Source organism: Zalophus californianus, chromosome 7, assembly GCF_009762305.2.
Source record: "Zalophus californianus isolate mZalCal1 chromosome 7, mZalCal1.pri.v2, whole genome shotgun sequence".
Taxonomy (NCBI): Eukaryota; Metazoa; Chordata; class Mammalia; order Carnivora; family Otariidae; genus Zalophus; species Zalophus californianus.
Window position 1 is genome coordinate 79278272 of NC_045601.1, and position 16762 is coordinate 79295033.

The window sequence follows — 16762 nt, forward strand, 5'->3', positions numbered from 1 at the left end:
CCACGGGAAGCCTGCTTCTCCCTCTCCCGCTCCCCCTGCTTGTGTTCCCTCTCTCGCTGTATCTCTCTCTGTCAAATAAATAAATAAAATCTTTAAAAAAATATAAAAAAATAAAAGAAATTTGTTGAACCACTCATTATCAGGGAAATACAAATCAGAACCATGATTAGATACCACCTCACACCAGTCAGAATGGCTAAAATTAACAAGTCAGGAAACGACAGATGTTGGCGGGGATGTGGAGAAAGGGGAACCCTCTTGCACTGTTGGTGGGAATGCAAGCTGGTGCAACCACTCTAGAAAACATGGAGGTTCCTTCGATCCAGCAATTGCGCTACTAGGTATTTACCCAAAGGATACAAAAATACCAATTCAAAAGGATACACACACCCAATGTTTATAGCAGCATTATCAGCAATAGTTAAATTATGCAAAGAGCACAAATGTCCATCGACAAATGAGGGGATAAAGAAATGTGGTATATATATGTACAATGAAATATTACTCAGCCATAAAAAGGAATGGAATCTTGACATTTGTAATGATGCAGGTGGAGCCTAGAGTGTGTTCTGCTAAGGGAATAAGTCAGTCAGGGAAAGACAGATACAATATGATTTCACTCATATGTAGAATTTAAGAATGAACATAGGGGAAGGGAAAAAATAAAAAGAAAGGAAACAAACCATAAGAGACTCTTAACTAAGAGAAAAAACTGAGGGTTGATGGAGAGGAGGTGGGCAGGAGATGGGCTAAATGGGTGATGGGTATTAAGAAGGGCACTTGTGATGAGCCCTGGGTATTGTATTAAGTTATGAATCACTGAATTCTATTGCTGAAACCAGTATTACCCTGTATGTTAACTAAAAAGTATTTAAATAAAAACTTGAAACAAAAAAATAATAAAATAAAATAAATGTGTTGAAAGCTTTTTCCACTTTCTCAAAACATTACCTTTTGGGTTAATATTATGGTTATATATTATCTAAAGAAGCGGATCAGCAGTGTATTGCCTTTCTTTGCCTTACCACTATGTGAGAAGAGCTATGAAAATGTGAGCTATTATTATTTTGGTATTCTTATTAATAACTATAATTAACTCCATGCTTGAACCCATTTAGTGGCTTCACATTGATTAGAATAAGGTCTGACTTTCTTACAGTAGCCCCCATATCTCTCTACATGATCTGGTCTTTGCCTCCTTCTGAAACTGCCTATTGGGCCACCATGCTTCAACTCTTCTCCCCTTTTAGGTTCTGGAACATGCCAAATTATTTCCACCTAGTGCCTTTGCAGCTGCCTGTTCTTGTGTATGGAAAATTTGACTAGTTATTCCTAAATCCTTTCCAGGGCTGGTTCTGTCTCTTTCTTTAAATCTTTACCTACAGATAGTAAGTAACCACACTTAATGGTGAGCATAGTATAACATAGCATAACATCACTATGTTGTACACCTGAAACTAATGTAACATTGTGTGTCAATGGTACTTCAATAAACACACACACCTCAGCCTAAATATCTCATCAGACAGAACTTCACCAAATTATTCAAATTAGTACCCTCATTATTCTCTTAATAGAGCTGTCTGCTTACTTTTATAATGATAATCTAGTATGTAATTATGCTAGCCATTTGATCACCTGTGTATTTGTAGTATCTTCCTGAACCCAAAGCTCCTAAGAAAGCTGGAACTTGATTTTATGCCTCAGGTGACCCAGTGCCTAGGATAGTGTCTAACACATTGTGGGCTTCTAATATTTGTTGAATGACAAAATATGAGTGAATAAGAAAAAGAGGGAAAAAAAGAAAGAAAGATAAGGGAAAGAAAGAAGGAAGGAAAGGAAAGAAGAAAGGAAGAAGGAAAAAAAATCGTGCTTCTTTTTCAAGGTATGGCATAAAAGAGAAATGAGAAAGGAGAGGTTTTCAACTCCAAGAAGTAGGTTCTTTGCCTTTTTTATACTGGTATCTCCAGCACTGTGTCTGGCATTTAGTGAAGGCTTGAAAAATGTTTGTAGAAAATAGGAAAGAGTAAATGAATGAATGAACAACTATGTTGCTATTTAGTCTGTCTAAAAGAAATACAATCTGAAAAAATCAGGCACCTTTCAAGAAGAAACCTTGGAGAACGTACACCATTGTTGGAAGCTGTGAATTTGAAATAACTTCAGTTCCTATGAAAAATAGACAAAGCTATGTTATATGTGACTTTGGGGGCTGTTTCCATCTGAAGTTAGATTTTCATTTCCAATTTAATCTGTGTGTGTATAACCTTGTTATGATTATGCCAAAATGAAGAAATACACATTTAAATTGCACCCTTTTTGAAAAAAAGTAAAACTTTTGAAAAGATTTTTTTTCAATTTGAGGGCAATTTCAGCTGTGTATATCTCCAAATAACACTAAAAATATGGAAACAATGAAAAAGATGGAAAAATTACTGAGATTGTACTTGAGATGTTACCTTTGGTTCTGACTTAGTCTCTAGATGTTAGCTCAACATCAAAAACTAACTGGCATTTAGACAAGACATCCTTAAGTTCTTTTGGTCCGGGGGGTTACTGTTTCTTCCAGCTGCATGGTATTACTAGCTACATATAAATCAGTGTCAGTTTGTGAGAGAATTCCTTGAGTTGTTTTGCTGTTTGTATTAGAAAAAGGAACTTTTAAAATATGAGTAAAATAACTTCAGAGACATACCTTGCAGACAAACTGGCATTAGAAAAGCTCATGGCACCGATAAACAGCTCTGATTATTTTGTGGGGGGTCTTCCTCATCCCTTAGCCTAACACTCTCGTCTTGCTACTCAGAGTCTAAGAGAAAGCTCATCCTTTGACATCCCAGTGGCACGAGCACTCCACCCCTCACATTGTTAGTAAGGCGGCAGGAGGGTGCCGTGTCCAAGTTCACCCACCTCTGCTAGTAGTATAGGTGGAGAGCACAAACATGACGTCCACCAGCATCTCCGTCTCCGGGGAGCTTCAACTGTCCCTGCCCCTCCAGAAGACAATTTTAGATTAGCAAATGAGTCTCCTTCACAAATAGTCTAGGCACTTTTCAAACTGCTGTTTCTTCACTGGTTCTTGGACAAGTGAGACTGCGCAAGAGCCCTTTGAAAGAGGAGCCTCGGTTCTCTATAGCAAGTTGGATCACTTGGACATCAGCTCCATTAGTTTTTCAAGCCAGACATTCTGGGGATTCTTTTCTCTTGTACATATCCCAAGGGTTGGGATGCCCTGTGTGGGGCAACAACCTCTTGCTTCTCCAGTAGAAGCACCGGACTGGTGAAATCCCTCTGTATTGTGTATCAGGGGTGGGGTTTTTGGTGTTTTTCTCCATGTGGTTTTTCCTCCTTTATTGTGGAGGAGCTGTGCATCTAGTTTTCGTATCTTTTTCAGAGGGACGTGATTCATAGGTAGCTATGGATTTGGTGTATCCATGGGAGGAGGTAATTTCAGGATCTTCCTATGCTGCCTTTTTGCAGAAGTCCAGAATGTTAGTTTTTTTTTTTTTTTAAATCCTATGAAAACCCACAGCAATATTTCCTATTTGCCTTACAAACTCTGACAAACTTTTATACCCAGGTCCTCCACTGTCCAGTCCTCCACTGTCAAATCAAGTTATCATTTTCTCATATGTCTGAGAAAATACTTAGCTTTCATATAGGACTATATATATTATTAGCAAGAGGAGCCTTCCCTAGAAGACCCAGGCCTATATCTATTATTAAACTTTGATCCACTGCTAGGATCAGCAGGAATGCATATTGGTGGTAAACCAAAGCACTGCATTATGAACCGTTCTGTGCAAAAACTGGGGGTAAAAGGACTTATATGGGCAGAACTGTTAGCAAATCAGGATGATTCTTTGTTTCTCTTATAAAGAAAATGGCTCTAGTGTTCCTGGTGCTGAACCAAGTCAGAAAGGACACATAGAGACAGCCAATCAAGTGTCTCCAGAAAAACACTGCATTAAGAGATAGAAATTGTGCAAAATTAGTAAATAGCCCTGGGTGTTAAAAGAAAGATTCTACATAATAGCAAACTGCATTCAACTGCAAACAGAAGCACACCACTTTGCGACTAGTTACAAATGATTTAGATAAAAGGAGTGACCATTTCAAAAGAGGATAGCTTGTGGCAAGAATAGGGTCAGGTGTGGGAAGATCAATTGAACAGAAGAATCTAGCCCTGTTTGAGTAAGTCAGGCTAACAATTGGTGGTCCTCTGCCTGATCTCACCCAAAGGTGTGCTTTGTTTGGTTAGCATAGATTTTAAAAACGTGAATATAAATGCTTTAATGTGGCACTTATACTCCCAGTTTATTATGTCACCTTCTATGATCACATGTTCGTCCCATTTATACTCTTATGGTGACTGCATGGCTCCTATGTACATTTGAACTTGTGACCCAAGAAGGTATTTTTGTATGTTCCTTGAGAGGAGAAGTGAGATACTTATATAAAATCATCGTTGATATGGTTTGTAGTTTGTTCTATGTAATTATGCTTTGTTCATCAAATTTATAGTGAATGGTGTATAGTTCTTATTACACAGGCATTTTTAAAATACAGACTTCTGTTATTTTATAAAGTCTCCAGTTAAAAACCCTTTCAGATATTGATTGTTTTATATATAACATATATATGTTATATATACATATAACACACACACACACACACACACACACACATATATGAATTGGGTATACCTTAATGATCATTGCAGTTGTGATGCTTTTAAATAATCCTCAATTACAAAATGCCATCTCAACTATGATTTGTAAAGGCTTCATTATACTGCAGAAAGTAACACCTGTGGTCTTCTTGTTTCCCTTTGTCCCCCATTCTTTTTTGAGTCCAGCTTTTGCCCTGTCACCAGTGTGTTTCCTATTTTTCATCAGAACTGAAGTCATTTTGGGGCGCCTGGGTGGCTCAGTCCTTAAGCGTCTGCCTTGGGTTAAGCGTCTGCCCATGGTCCTGGGATCGAGCCCCTCCCTGCTCCGCGGAAAGCCTGCTTCTCCCTCTCCCACTCCCCCTGCTTGTGTTCCTTCTCTCGCTGCGTGTCTCTCTCTCTGTCAGATAAATAAATAAAATCTTAAAAAAAAAGAACTGAAGTCATTTTGGGGCGCCTGTGTGGCTCAGTTGGTTAAGCATCTGCCTTTGGCTCAGGTCATGATCCCAGGGTCCTAGGATGGGGCCCCACCTCTGGCTCTCTGCTCAGCAGGGAGTCTGCTTCTCCCTCTCACCCTCCCTCTGTGCTATCTCTCTCTCTCAAATAAATAAATAAATAATATTAAAAAATAAATAAAAAACAACAAATCATTTCTTCCAAACTCTGGTTAACATCTTATCCTTCTCAACAGGGTGAGTATTCCCTTCCCAAGGAAAGATTTATTCAGGGGCTAACAAGTTATTCCAATTTTTTGTTCATTAATTATGTCATAAGTCACTGAACATTTTTTGTGAAATGCCTCCTAAAAGGATATATACATACACAAACACATCCACAAAGATGTATACATAAACATATGTATACATAAATCTATATACATAAATACATATACGTGTGTATATGGTGTATGTGTTTATATTTTCTCCTCCATAAGCACCCTTCATAGAGAAATGTATTTGATAAAAGCCTACTTTCCAGGTGAGTTTACTACTCTTACCACAATTCTATCAGTTAGGTATTTTAAATTTTAAAAATAATATTTATAATTGAGGAACTTGAGGTTGGAACAGGTTCAATATTTTCCCAGGTCACCTAACTAGTGACTAGCAGAGCCAGGACGTGAATATCTAAGTCTATTACATTTCTATTTCATCATGCTATGTCATGTTGATTACTGTAACACAGGTTAAGATAGATCAAATTTCACTTCTCTTTACACTAGAAAAACAGAAAACACTTCACTTGGTTATATTGTACATATTTTTTACTATCTAAACAAAAAATGCAAACTCTTTTAATGTTTTATTTTGTCATTAATGCAAACAGAAGAGTAGCAAGATGTTTTGAATGATTTTTGCTTTGTTTTAATAGGTAATGCAATTGTAATCCCTATCTGCTGAAGAGAAATGACCTTACATTGAGATGTGCATCAAAAGTAATTTAGAGTAGCAGATCCCTGTCATATCTGAGACTTGTCGATCATTAGCTGTCAAGAGTGTTCATCCTGTCACTTTGATTAAAGGTAACAAAACTTGTTTGATGGAAATACTTTCTTTCTCTTGAAGAAAAATGATAAAAATGATTTGTCCCTGTAATCAAGGGAAAAATACTTGTCATCATTTATCTTGGCAAAGTATTGAGATATCTTAACTGAAAATAACAAAGGGAAGAGTTGGTTTCTTTTAAAGTTTATGAATTTTGCATGGAGGAGAGTCCCTATGGAGTTATTCTGCTGGGAACTTGATTTCTTGAATCCAAAACAGAAGTAAAACTGGCTTTAATTTACATTTGTTTGCTTATTTTTCAAATCAAATATGTTAAAAATGCATAATATTTATGTCCTAGTTCTGTTGATTGATATATGTGTAACACATGGATTATATAAAAATTTGTTGTAAAATAATTTAGTAATATAATTACTTTGTTCCTTATCCTTTATGCCAAGAGAGAAAAAAGAAGAAGAGGGTACACAGTCAAGCATAGGAGCACAATCTTTCTTCTATTTTGTGCTGGAAAGGAATAGATTTCCATGATGTCATTGTAAGTATTTTCAATCTGTATCTTTGTATCATATATAGACAGGGTTATAGATTTATGCTTGCCACAATTCAGTTAAAAATTTTCCCATTGTAAAACACCAACAGGCTGAAAAATTGCAACGCACAACTTTTAAATTACAAACTTGTGCCTGTGAGAATGGAAGATAATCCTTAGTAAAAAAGAAGTAGGCAACTACAAAATAGTTTAAAAATCACAAGCGAACAACGGGCTGTCTTGGGGACATTTGGCTATACCAGGATCTTTGATCTTTGGGTTTTAAAGTCTTTGAAGAGTGGGGCACCTGGGCACCCTCCAGCTCAGGTCATGATCTCAGGGTCCTGGGATGGAGCCTGTGTCTGGCTCCCTGCTTCGTGGGGAGTCGGCTTCTCCCTCTCCCTCTGCACCACCCCCCACCATGCTCTCTCTCTCTCTCTCTCAAACAAATAAAATCTTTAAAAAAAAAAGTCTTTGAATAGTACATGAAAAAATAATCTTTGGCCCAAGCAGAGGAGAGGAAGGGGACCCTTACTTAATGATGCTTATATCCAAAGTCTACAACTTAGTGAAACTGAAAAGACATTTGCCAAATAACAAAGGGAGATGCTAATGGAACTTGTCTTTGCCAGCAAACCACATGCTTTCCCTCATGTAACCAAGACAAAATTTTTTCCTATGTGACCCAGAAAATCCCACTCTGAGAAATAAACTCAGAGTGGTCCTACTTCGGTAAAGCTCTGTTAGGCCTGCCCAAAGCTAACTCAACTCCCCATTGGAGAAATCTACACTCAACTCAGGCCTCTCTTGGTTCTCATACATTGATGTCATACAAATATCAGTTTTATACTTCAAATTACAAAGCAGATGAGAAAATAATACACTGTAAATGTTAGTAGAAACAATAAATAGCAGAACTGGAAAAAAATAACTTAAATAATTGGGACTTATCAAATTTAAAGTATAAAATAACTATGATTAAAATGTAAACAAATAGAAGAGAATTGAAAATATGATCAAGGAGGGTGAGACTAATAAAACTTATCTGGAATTGATTTTATTGAACTAAATGCGTTGTTCAGAAATAAAAATAATGCAAAGTAAAAACTCAGCAGAATTAATAAGCAGTAAATTAGACACAAGTAAGAGAAAACTAGTAAACTGGATCTTAGATGAAGAAATTCTCTAGAAACAAAGAAGAGATATGAAGTGGATTATTGTAGAATAAGGGTTAAGAGACATAGTGGGCAGAATAAAAAGGCCAATGCTAATGTCTTATCAGTTACAGAAGTGGAAAAAGCCAATGGTTACATACATAAATGCTGAGAATTATCCATAATCAATAGAAGACACAGAGTACCCAGATTCAGGAAACCTTATAAAACCTATGGTAAGATACATATAAAATAATGGACACTTGGACACATGTTGATGTATATCAAAATCAAAGAGATGTTTCATGCAAGTATTTATTTATTTTAAGAAGAAAAAGAGAAAAGACAAATCAGTTACAAAGGAACAGCAATTAGAATGATATTTGATTTTTAACAATAAAATATGTCACAAAAAGTAGAATAATATAACCAAATCACTGAGAATAGAAATAATTTCGTCTTAATCCTATACCTAACTGAACTTTCAATAAAGGAAAATTTCAACTTTTAAAGCTATACTTTAACTTTTGCCAAGATGAGAATGACTTAACCAAACTTCAAAGCAGGGTTCCATTTCCGCCTGGAGCACACATTGTACATCTGCTTCATTAGCAAATAACCTGAAAGAAACATTTCAAACTAAAAGAGTAAAAATCTTAAGTTCCCACACCTCTGTGTGTAGCCTGTAACCTTGCACATACTAAATGTACAAGATAAAGTTTGTAATTTTCTGGAATGTTTTATGTCATGATGATTTGTAACTTTTGATGTAACAAAAAACACATATAAGCCTGTATTAAACATTGCTTCTGTGGAGCACTCTTTTCTTTGTGAAGAATATGTATCCCAGCAGCTCTTCTAACTTGAGTTCAAATAAAACTCTTTTCCTTTCTCTTTAAAATTTCAAAAGAGGCCTGTTCATTTTGCATCAACAGTTTCAGTTAATAATAAGGATGAAATAAATATATTTTCATAAAAATGTGAAGAGAGTTTGTTTCTACTAGACTCTTGCTGAAGGAACTTTCAAGATTGTACTTCAGGAAAAAGAGAAATCTGGAAGTTATAGCACTGAGAGCAAAAAGGAATGGTAAACAAAAAACTGACAAATGTGGTTATTTCTAAATAGATATTTTTGTATAAAAATAATATTGTTGTACAACATAAGGGATAAAAACTAGAGAACTAAATCATTTGAATAGTAAGGCAAATTTGTAATTAAAGCCCTTGTGTTGCTGAGCAGAAAACTGAGATATTCATTAACTTTGGGCTTTAGGTAAAATACGTACATATTAAAAGTCAAGAAATGGCTGAAAGAAGAGAAGTAGCATATAGCATTTCTATTATGGAAGTAAAAAAGGGGAGTGGTAAAAGAATTTAAAAATCTAAAATCAACTAAGCATAAAAAAAGAGCATATGTACAAAGAGAAGATTAAATTCATCAGGAATATAAACCATTCATAAACTTAAATGTACCTAAAATAGCCTCAAAATATAGAAAGCAAAAATTGACAGAACTACCAAGTTGATAAATCCACCAAGAGTAAGAGATTTTTAAAACAAAATTCTCAGTAACTGATAGATTAATAAGGTAATAATATATGAGGATATAATAGATTTGAACAATATTTTTTTTGCTTTTTTCCCTCAGATAATAACTTATCTTGGATTTCCTTCAGTCTCTACTCAAATTGTACCTCCTGAAAAGTGTTATCCAGCATATCTAGTCTTCCTTCCTTATTCCCATCACTCTTTATTCTCTATCCTAGGTTAATTTGTTTTTATTGCTTTTTTATTAAATGACCATATGCCAGTATTTATTTGCATATGTCCTTTCCCCTTTACTTCTTATGTTCCACATGCCTAGTACACAGCCTGGTACCTTGTAGGTGTTCAATAAATGTTTGTTGAATAAACAGACTCGAGGTCTTGGCAATGTTGTTCTCTTTATGGGTAAACTCCTACTTGTCTTCTTAGCGTTCAGCTTTCAGATTCCTCAAGAAATCTTGTCTTGCTTCCCCAGCCTAGGTTAGATCCCTCTGTTTTATACTTCTATAACACTTTATAATGCCCTTTTGTAAATTCACTCAACCATTTGCTCAACAATTATTTGAGCACCAAGTATGTTCCAGTCCCTGTTTTAGACCTTAGGGATGCGGTAGTGAACACAACAGACATAATCTCAACTCTTGTGAAGTTTATATCTAACGTGGTGGGGTTGGAGGGCAAACAAGAAGGAAATAGGTAAGTACATAGTACTTCATACAATTATAAGTAGTGTGAGGAAAAATGAAGCAGGATTAGGGAGATGAGAGAGCCAAGAAAATAGTAGACGTGTCTCTTTTATATAGAGGTCCAGGTAAGTCTTCATGCATTAGATGTTTTAGAAGAGAATCTGTAAGGAAATATAAGATTGGCTCTGAGCATAAGCAGGGGAAAAGTGACCAGATCAGAGGGAACAGCAAGTGGTAACACCTTGAGGCAATAATGTTCTTAAAGTGTTCTAGGAACAGCAATGAGCCCAGTGTGGCTGGAGCAGAACCAACAAGGTAAGGGTTAGTAAGAGATGAAGTAAAAGAGAGACTTTTTTTGGACTTCTTTGACAAGTGATGTCATTTAAGTTCCTAGAGTTATCACTGGGATGGGGGAGGGGAAGGGGAGCTATTCATAGGAACGCCGGATTCTGAAGGTGCAGCCTCAAGAATAGCCGCGAGGTGGGACCAAGCTGCCCAGGCCGCTCCAGGATATTCAGGGTTGGGAGCTGGGAGTCTAAGTGATCCCAGGGAACTCCCTCCCCACAAGGCTGGTGGGACCGGAAACCCCCTTCTTCAAAGCCCAGAGGGGTTTTGCTACAGTCCAAGGATCCCCGTCCCATGGTCCGGGCCCTGGCCTCGGTGGTGCCCATCTGTTCTGGGTGCAGTTCAATGGCCACAGCTCAGGGACTTGGGGGGGCAGCCTAGCCAACTCAGCAGAAGGTCACTTAGCTCCTTTCTGTGCTGCTGGGGGGCCAGAGCAGGGGGGCCCTCAAGCAGGTCACCACACCAAAGTTCTGCAGTCGGAAGCTATAACTGCAGCTGCTGAGGGCCATCTCCGCCACCTTCTGGAAGACCATGTGGACGTGTTTTGTGGAGCCGGACTGAGCACTCTGGCAGCAGGATTTGATGAGAGATTGAATACAGGATGTGAGAGAGAAAGCAGTCAATGATGAATCAGGGGTCTGGCGGGAGTATGGGAAAAGATGAAGCTTCACTTGACTGAGACTGGGAAAACTATAGAGGAGTGTAGGGAGGGAGCGGGGCTGTGTCCAGGCAGAATACGGATTTTGGACGTGTTGAAATATCAGACACCGAAATGAAGAGTTTGAGTTGGAGCCTGTATATAAAATTCTGGAACCAAAGGGAAAAGTCCAGGATGGATATACAAATAGGGGAATTACCAATATATAGATGGTATTTAAAGCCATCTGCAGGAAGAAAAAAGAAAAACAAAAACATGAAGTTGGATGATTCAGCTGTGGGTAATTCCAACATCTAGGAACCCAGAGGATGACGAAGCACTAGCCAGGGAGGAAAACCAAACGAGAGCAGTGATGAGAAACCAAGTAAATGAGTGTTTTAAGAAGAAGGGAAAAACATATTTTAGGGACCATATGAACAACTTTTTGGAGAATTTTTTTTTTAGAACTTTCAAAGGCAGCAGAGAAATAATATAATAGCTGGAAGGAGATAGAATGATCAACCTGCTTGATACTCCTGTGTTTGTAAGAATCATAAGGCTCACATGCTGTGGTAACAGTATGTCTATCCTGTTGACTACTTTTTGCCTAGTACAATGATTGACCCAAAGTAGGTAAGTGATTAAATATTTCTTGGGCAAATAAGTACAATTTCTGTTAAAATTATGATCCAGAAATTGTTATGGTTTAACAATATTTTCAATAGATGTTGCTTTTTCTTTTAAATTGGAACAAAAATATGCATTTTTTACTTTAGTAGAAAAATGACTGTAGATATGATCATACTACATCTACTCATTCGGTTCCACAACTGACTTAATTATGCTAAGCACTGTGTACCATTTTTATTTCAGAAAAACTGTGCAGTATGGCAAGTTAATTTGCTAAAAATATTAGGTGCAGTTAGATTTAATTATCTATAGCAGAGTTTTTCAAATCATGGAGAAAAGAAAGTAAATATATTTTTCTTCAGCAAAGTAGACTTTGATTTAAGGTCAGAGAGCATCGGGAAGCCATTAAGTCTTTTTTTCCTATAAACACTTTTATTTTACTTATTTTTTATTGAAGTATAATAGACATGTAACATTATATTGGTTTCTGGTATGTAGTATAATGATTTGATATTTGTATGTATTGGGAAATGATCACCTCAATAAGTCTTGGTTATAATCCATCATCACACACAGTTACAGACGTTTTTTTTCTTGTGATGAGAACTTTTAAGATCTGCTCTCTTAGAACTTAGACCTTTCAAATATACAGTACAGTATTGTTAACTGTAGTCACCATGCTGTACATTACATCCCAGGACCTATTTATTTTATAACTGGAAGTTTGTACCCTTTGATTCCCTTCACCCATTCCACCAACCCCCCCCATTCCCTGTCTGACAACCATCAATCCGTTTTCTGTATCTATGAGTTTGATTTTTTTTAGATTCCACATATAAATGAGATCATATAGTATTTGTCTTTCTCTGTTCTTATTTTTCTTCACATAATCTCCTCAGAGTCCATCCATGTTGTCTCAAATGGCAAGATTTCATTCTTTTTTGATGGCTGAATAGTATTCTATTATATATATATATATATATATATATATATATATATATATATATATATATAAGAAAATGTGATATCTATACCCATACATCCATTAATGGACATTTGGATTGTTTCCATATCTTGGCTATTGTAAATAATGCTGCAATAAGCATAGGGGTGCATATATCTTTTTGAGATACTGTTTTCATTTTCCTTGGTTAAATACCAAAAGTGGAATTCCTGGATCATATGGTAGGTTCTATTTTGAATTTTTTGAGAAACTTCCATACTGTTTTCCATGAAGACTGTACTGATTTACATTCTCACCAACAGTGACAAGGGTTCTGTTTTCCCACATCCTTGCTAACACTTGTTATTTCTTGTCTTTTTGATAATAACCATTCTATTGGGTATGAAGTGATACCTTATTGTGGTTTTGATTTGTATTTCCCTGATGATTAATGATATTGAACATCTTTTCACGTGCCTATGGGCCATTTGGACGTCTTTTTTGGAAAAATGTTCAGTTTCTCTACCTATTTTTTAAATTGGATTGTTTATTATTATTATTTGCTATTGAGTTGTATGAATTTTTTATATATTTTGGATATTAACCCCTTATTGAATATGTGGTTTGGAAAAAATTTCTCCAATTCAGTAGGTTGCCTTTTCATTTTGTTAATGGTTTCCTTTGCTGTGCAGAAGCTTTTTAGTTTGGTTAGCCCTTTTTGTTTAATTTTGCTTTTATTACTTTTGCTTCTGGAGTCAGATCCAAAATATCATTATCTAGACCAATATTAAGGAGCTTACCATGCTGTTTTGATTACTATAGCTTTGAAATATAGTTTGAAATTTGGAGGTGTGGTGCCTCTGGCATTGTTCTTTCTCTAGGTTGTTTTGGCTACTCAGGGTCTTTTGTGGTTTCATACAACTTTTAGGGCTGCTTTTTCTGTTTTTTGGAAAAGTGCCATTGAATTTTGATAAGGATTGCATTGAATCTGTGGATTTCTTTGGCAGTGTGGACATTTTAACAATATTAATTATTCTAATACATGAGCATGGAATATCTTTCCATTTATTTGTGTCTTCAATTTCTTTCACCCATGTCTTATAGTTTTCAGTGTACTGGTCTTTCACTCCTTGGTTAAATTTATTCCTAGATAGTTTCTTCTTTTTGATGCAATTGTAAATGGGATTGTTTTCTTAATTTCTCTTTCTGATTGTTCATTGTTAATGTGTAGAAGTGCATTAGATTTCATGTATCGAATTTGTATCCTGCAACTTTACTGAATTTTCTTATTAGTTCTAACAGTTTTTTGGTGGCATCATTAGGGGTTTCTATGTATAGTGACAGTTTTATTTCTTTTCCAGTATGGAAGCCTTTTAATTCTTTTTCTTGTCTAAAGCTCTGTCTAGACTTCCAATGCTATGTTGAATAAAGGTGGTGAGAGCAAGCATCTTATCTTGTTCCTAACTGGAAAAGTTTTCAACTTTTCCCCATTGACTATGATGTTAGCTGAGAGCCTGTCATATATAGACTTTATTATATTGAAGTACATTCCTTCTTACCCACTTTATTGGGAAGTTTATTGTAAATGAATGTTGATTTTTGTTAAATGCTTTTTCTGCATCTATCAAGATGATATGATTTTTATCCTTCATTTTGTTAATGTGGTGAATCACATTGATTTGTACATGTTCAACCACCCTTGCGTCCCTTGAATATATTCCACTTGATCATGGTATATGATCCTTTTAATGTATTGTTGAATTTGGCTTGCTAATATTTTATTGAGGTTTTTTGCATGAACAATATTATTAATGCAACCAAAATTAGAGAAAAACACTTTTCTCATGCGTACATGAATCATTTATGAAAACTATGAATACTCCTTAAAACAAATTTCAATGCATTTCAAGAAATGAATTCCAAACAATCAGTTATCACTGATCACAAAGCATCTCACTTACAAATAAAAACCAAAAAGATCCTAAAAGTATAAACACATTTCTAAATAAGTGATAAAGAAATTATGATGTGAACTATGAAACACTTAGAACTGAATGATACAAAAGTACAAAATATCGAAGTGGTAGCATGCATCTACTGAAGGCCTTAGTGCACGTATAATAAATTTTAAAAGGATAAGAACAAGGAACTAAGCATCCAAACAGTGAATACTGATGCTGAAGAAATGAAAGAGAAAACAACAATATTGATAAGATCAGAAGCTCATAAAATATAAATGTAGAATAGAAAGAATCAACAAAGACAAATGCTGAGGATTAGAAAAGACTAACAAAATAGACAAACTTTGGCAAAATTGATCTCCAAAAGAAGTAACAAATAAATATTGTTGGGCACCTGGGTGGCTCAGTCGTTAAGCGTCTGCCTTCAGCTCAGTTCATGGTCCCAGGGTCCTGGGATTGAGCCCCTGCATCGGGTTCCTTGCTCTGCGGGAAGCCTGCTTCTCCATCTCCCACTCCCCCTGCTTGTGTTCCTGCTCTCACTATCTCTCTCTCTCTCTGTGAAATAAATAAATAAAATCTTAAAAAAAATAATATTGTCATTGCATAAGTGATCATAACAGATACAGCAGATATTAAAAACAAGAAAATACTATGAATAACTTTATGTCAGCAAATTTGAAAACAGATAGAATTGACATTTTTCCCCCCAAAATGAAAATTTATCATTGCTAATTCAAGAAAAAGGCAAAATTGTGCAATTCTGTGACAATTAAGGAAATTGTATCAGTGGATTAAAGTCTACTCACTAAGTCCACTCACTCCAGATGGTTCTCATTTTATATAGACTATTCCAGAGATAAGTAAAGTGAAATACTTCTCAACTCATTTTATGATGCTAGTTATAACCTTGCAAAATCATACATGGATTTGTATAAAAATTAAAGGTTATAGGTAAATTTTGTTTACAATAATAAATAGAAATGTATTTTATAAAAATGTTGGTAATCTGAATCATGTAACGTATTTGAAAAAATACTGATAACACACATTATTGTGGAATGATTTTCTTCAGGAGTACAAGAATATTCTAACATGAAATTCCAAGTAATTTATATTTATATTAAAATGGTGATATAATACTTAAAATGTATAAAAATGAAAGATTTTTTTCCCCTTACCATCACAGTTGTTCTAGACAGCATATTAGGAAAAAAAAAAGGCAAACAGACCTTATTCAAGGACAATATGAGTATTATATAGTAAGCCCAGTACAGTCTTTGCACTTGATAAAAATTCAAGAAATTTGCACATATAAGATCTACATATACATACACATGAAACTATATATACATATACACCCACCAACTATGTTCATATATTCCAGCAATAAACTTTTAGGAAATGTAGTTTAAAAAAGTATTTAAAATATCAATGACATAAAAAATTAATTGGAATACACTTAACCAAGTTGTGAATGATCTTTATGGAGGAAATGCAAAATTCTATTATAAAAAGATATAAATGAATAAAAGTTATACCATAATCATGGTTAGAAATACTATAGCAAAACCATCAGTTTTCCATAAATTGGTCTATATTTTAACAATTAAAATCAAAATTATGTCAAACAGAATCCTGAAAACATCTTTAATTTCTGTAAGACAATATGGGAACAACAAAAACCAAATAGAAAAATGGGCGGTTTATAGACTAGGAAGTGAAAATGCACAAAAATAAGAAAAGAATCCAATATCACCAATAATTAGGGAACTATAAACTGTAGTCACAATGACATAACCATTTCATGCCCATCATGTTAATAATTAGTAAAAATTTAAGTAGAATGATAGTATATGGTCCAGAAAGATGGAGAAGCAGTTAGAATTCTTACCTACTCCTTGGTTCGTATAAGTTAGTTAAGTTGCCTTGGAGAACAATCTAGCTATATCCAGGAAGTTGATATCGTGTGTACCCCACCATTAAGCAGAGCTACTAACAGGAATATGTATAGGGTGCTTATGTTAGCATTATTTTTCAATAGCAACAAATTAGAAATGATCTAAGTGTAAATATTCATAAACTGGAGAATGAATAACTTTTAGGATACTCATGTAATTGAATATTATGTAGCATCAAAATATAAATGGAGAGCCAAATA

At 35.2% G+C, this 16762-nt stretch overlaps 1 long non-coding RNA gene across 1 annotated transcript in view; it reads left to right on the top strand.

The window, feature by feature from the left end:
• The window catches only part of LOC113927274, a 100235-nt gene that overhangs the window by 39436 nt on the left and 44037 nt on the right, over nucleotides 1-16762 (top strand). The window contains exons 2-3 of the long non-coding RNA XR_003521567.2: nucleotides 6041-6191; nucleotides 6615-6709. This is a non-coding gene — a long non-coding RNA (uncharacterized LOC113927274). The remainder of the gene's footprint in view (nucleotides 1-6040; nucleotides 6192-6614; nucleotides 6710-16762) is intronic.